The sequence below is a fragment of the Suricata suricatta genome, chromosome 5 (assembly GCF_006229205.1).
Source record: "Suricata suricatta isolate VVHF042 chromosome 5, meerkat_22Aug2017_6uvM2_HiC, whole genome shotgun sequence".
In the NCBI taxonomy this organism is placed as follows: Eukaryota; Metazoa; Chordata; class Mammalia; order Carnivora; family Herpestidae; genus Suricata; species Suricata suricatta.
In genome coordinates, this window is record NC_043704.1 from 3,790,808 (window position 1) to 3,794,915 (window position 4,108).

Sequence of the window (4,108 nt, forward strand, 5' to 3'; positions counted from 1 at the left end):
AAAATTGCACCAACATTCTTCTCAAAGCTAGAACAAACTATCCTCAAATTCGTATGGAACCACAAATGACCCCGAATAGCCAAAGTCATAGTGAAGAAGAAAACCAAAACGGGAGGCACCACAATCCCAGACTTTAGCCTCTACTACAAAGCTGTCATCATCAAGACAGTATGGTATTGGCACAGAAACAGACACACAGACCAATGAAATAGAATAGAGAACCCAGAACTGGGCCCACAAATGGATGGCCAATTAATTTTTGACAAAACAGGAAAGAGTATCTGATGGAAAAAAAGACTGCCTCTTTAGCAGGTGGTGCTGGGAGAACTGGACAGCCACATGCAGAAGAATGAAACTAGACCCCTTTCTTACACCATACACAAAAATCAGCTCAGAATTGCTGAAGGACCTGAATGTGAGACAGGAAACCATCAAAACCATCGAGGAGAAAGTAGGAACAACCTGTTTCCCCTCCACCGCAGCATTTTCCTACTTGACACATCCCCAAAGGCAAGGTAAATGAAAGCAAAACCGAACTCTTGGGACCTCATCAAGATAAAAGTCTTCTGCACTGCAATGGACACAATCAAGAAAACTAATAGGCAACTGACACAATGGGAAAAGATAGTTGCAAATGACATATCAGATGAAGGGCTAGTATCTGAAATCTACAAAGAACTCACCAAAATCCACACCCAAAAACCAAATAACCCAGTGAAGAAATGGGCAAAAAACATGAACAGACACTTCTCCAAAGAGGACATCCAGATGGCCTACAGGCACATGAAACGATGCTCAACATCACTCATCATCAGGGAAACACAAATCAAAACCACACTGAGATACCACCTCACACCATTCAGAGTGACTAAAATGAACAATAAAGAGACCATAGATGCTGGCGAGGGTGTGGAGAGACAGGCACCCTCCTACATGTTGGTGGCAATGTAAAGTGGTGCAGCCCCTCTGGAAAACAGTGTGGTGGGTCCTCAAAAAACTATCCATAGAACTCCCTTATGACCCAGCAATAGCACTGCTAGGGATTTACCCAAAGGATACAGAAGTGCTGATGCATAGGAGCACTTGTACCCCAATGTTCATAGCGGCAATGTCAACAATAGCCAAAACATAAAAGAGCCAAAATGCCCATCACCTGATGAATGGTTCTAGAAGATGTGGTATATATATACAATGGATCATTACATGGCAATGAGAAAGAATGAAATCTGGCCATTTGTAGGAAAGTGGATGGACCTTGAGGGTGTCATGATTTTGAACTTCAGGTGCTTGAAAAACATCATGTGAAGTTCGGCTCTAGGAGTTCCCTTCCCTCCCAAAAAGTGGGAGATGAGAGTCCCACGGGAAGGGCGTCCTCTGTGGGCCAGGATGAAGGGCGTATTCACATCACCAGAGATGGGAAGTTCTGTACAAGCTGAAGCTTGTGAAGACACCTCTGACTCCCTTCCCGTCCCCATCTGTCAACACTACACGCCTGTTTGACTCTGTTTAACCTGGTATAAATGCACTTCTGGTGCCGCCCTTTCTGGGGGTCTTCACTTCCTTCGGAAGGCTCCGCGCCCCATGAAACTAGCATGAAGTGAGTGTGTGCTCTTCCCCTGTTCATCGGCCTCCTATCTACGAATTCTGGGGCCCAGCCGGAGACGCTGAGGGGGACTGAGATTTGGGCCCCCCTACTGCACGGCACCAGGCACAGGTCCGCCCGAGAGACACTGGCCGTGGGGCAGGAGAGGGCTCTAGGGACCCCACTCTTCTGGCAGATCCCCACAAGGAGCACCTGGCGCTTCCTGGGGAGGCGGCTATTTGAGGACCAGCCCTGTGGTGTCTTGAGGACAAGGGCGCAGACCTGTCAGTGGGTCCTGCTGAGCAACGTCTCTCTGTCGCTCCGTCTGTGCGGGTGTCCCAGGTGGCATCCAGGGCAGACACAGCCCCTTGCGGTCCCTTGTGGTTCCTGTCCCGCTTCTGCAGACACCGCGGGGGCTCTCATTTCCGGAGAGGAGGCCTGGCCCTTATTTCTGTCTGTGGAAGCTCCCGCGTGCCTTGCGCGTGGCCGGGGTTAGTCGGCGTGAGTTGAAGACAAGCGTTTCTGCAGGTGCACACAGGGCGTGGCTCCCGACCGTTAGCCCAGAATGCTCAGCTCATTCGTGGTCTCGCGGTGTCTGTGGGCCAGAAATCCTGAGAATCCTGGCTGAATCTTCTCCTCCAGCGCCCCTCCCAAGGTTTCGGCGAGGCTGGCTGGGGCCACAGGCGTCCCCAGGTTCAGCTGGGCGCGTCTGCCGGCTGCTCACTCGCTCAGCAGGTGTGCGTGGGATCCAGCTATCGGAAGCTGGGCCGGTGGCTGGAGGGCCTCGGTTCCTCGCTGGCCATTGGTCAGAGGCTTCACTCAGATCCTGCTGTGTGGATGCAGGCCTCTCTAACGGCTCCACGGTTCATGCATTGGAGCGCAGACAGAGAAAGCGGTCGGGGAGGGGTCCGCCAAATGCAAGTCAGTCCTATACCTACCTGTGGAAGGGACACTCCATCACTCATGGATTCTGTTGGTTAGAAGCGTGTCCCTGGGGCCTGCCCCCACCGAAGGGGAAGGGACGGCACAGGGCGTCGAAGGGCAGCGTCACCGAGGGCTGTCCGGATCCCTCTGCCGGGCACCGGGCGTGGGGTGGAGCTGAGTGCAAGCAGCAGGGACGACACTCACCATGTGCTCATTACACGCCAGCCCTCTGCCCAGAGCTTTCCCTGAAATGCCTCCGACATCAGACACCCATCCCGTCCATACCCTCAACTCACACCTGGTAATGCAGACTCAGAGATGGTGAGTGACTTTCCCGTGATGATTAATGAGGAACGGAGCCTCGGTCTGACCTGAATTGTCTTGGCTACCTGGGTTCAATTTTACTGCGTCACGACCTCAGCCTTTCTCAGGGTTCAATGATTTAGTCTAAGCAGGCTTCCTGGAGGAGGCGGCACTGGGCCCGATTGTGAAGGATGAAAGGACTGTAGCTTAATGATCTGGATGAAGGAGGTTGTCACTGGGGAGATGCCAAGTGCCAAGGTTAGGTGCCCCTGGGCTCAGGGGCAGGATTTCAGCGCTGGGAACAGGAGGCAAAAGTGTGTCCTCCGGCTACTAATTCACTGCACATTCCGGAACCTTCTGCCATCTGAAATATGCTTCTGCCCTGACATTCCTGACAACATCCCATCACCACCAGCCAAGGTTTAGTCTCAACACAATGTCCCGCAGCCTGGTTTACAGGTGACAGGACGCCAGAGAGTGACCAAGCTGCCGTGACAGCGCTCTAGCCACTGTCTGGTGTGGGGCCCCCCAGAGTGAGCACCGAGGGCCACGGCTGGCTTCCCGGCACACAGGGGCGATGGGCTACGAAGCCGAGACAATCATGGCGCGTGGCGGGGGGTGCGGGGAAGACGCTAACAGCACAGGACGTCCTGCAGGAGCTGTGGCCCTCCGTCGGCCAGAGCCGCCTCTCCTCTATCATTTCCAGGAAGGGACGGGGGACCGCTCATGGGCCTCAAATCAAGGAGTCCTCTTCCCGACTGCGGACCCGCTCTCCACTGTTAGGAGCTGGGTCCTGCGAGCTACAGGTGAATGAAGACCCCCCCGAAGTCCGCTTCCTCTGTGCATTTCTTGGTCAGGATGAAAAAGCAGGAATCGAGGGGGAGTGTTTGGGGTCAGAGCACCGCGAGGCTGGCTTCAGCAGTGGTCACGCCGATCACCGCACATAATTTTCCTCTGAACTCTGTGCTTCACGGGGCCCATTTCGTGGGACCCCACAGGGCTGAGAGCCTGATGAGCCCCAGGGCGGCCGGAGGAAAGCGCTCCGGGCGGGTGGCCTGAAACCACAGAAATGTACTCTCACAGTGATGGAGACGGGAAGACCAAGGTCAGGATTGCTTCTGGTGGCGCCAGGAGCCCTCTGCCCTCGGTCTGTGTCCCTGGGGAGCGGGTGTCGACTGCCCTGTGTGGAGTGGGGAGCCCCCTCTGCGGTCCTAGGCACTGCAGGGCACCAGCGAACCCCAGGGCCATCTCCCCTTCTCCAGGCCTTTCACGTACTCACAGCGGCAGAGTCCTCTGTCC

General features: G+C 54.7%; 1 protein-coding gene across 1 annotated transcript in view; it reads left to right on the forward strand.

Annotated features, from left to right (window-relative positions):
• The window catches only part of LOC115292548 (zinc finger protein 420-like), an 88,301-nt gene that overhangs the window by 62,810 nt on the left and 21,383 nt on the right, over positions 1–4,108 (forward strand). The window lies entirely within an intron of this gene.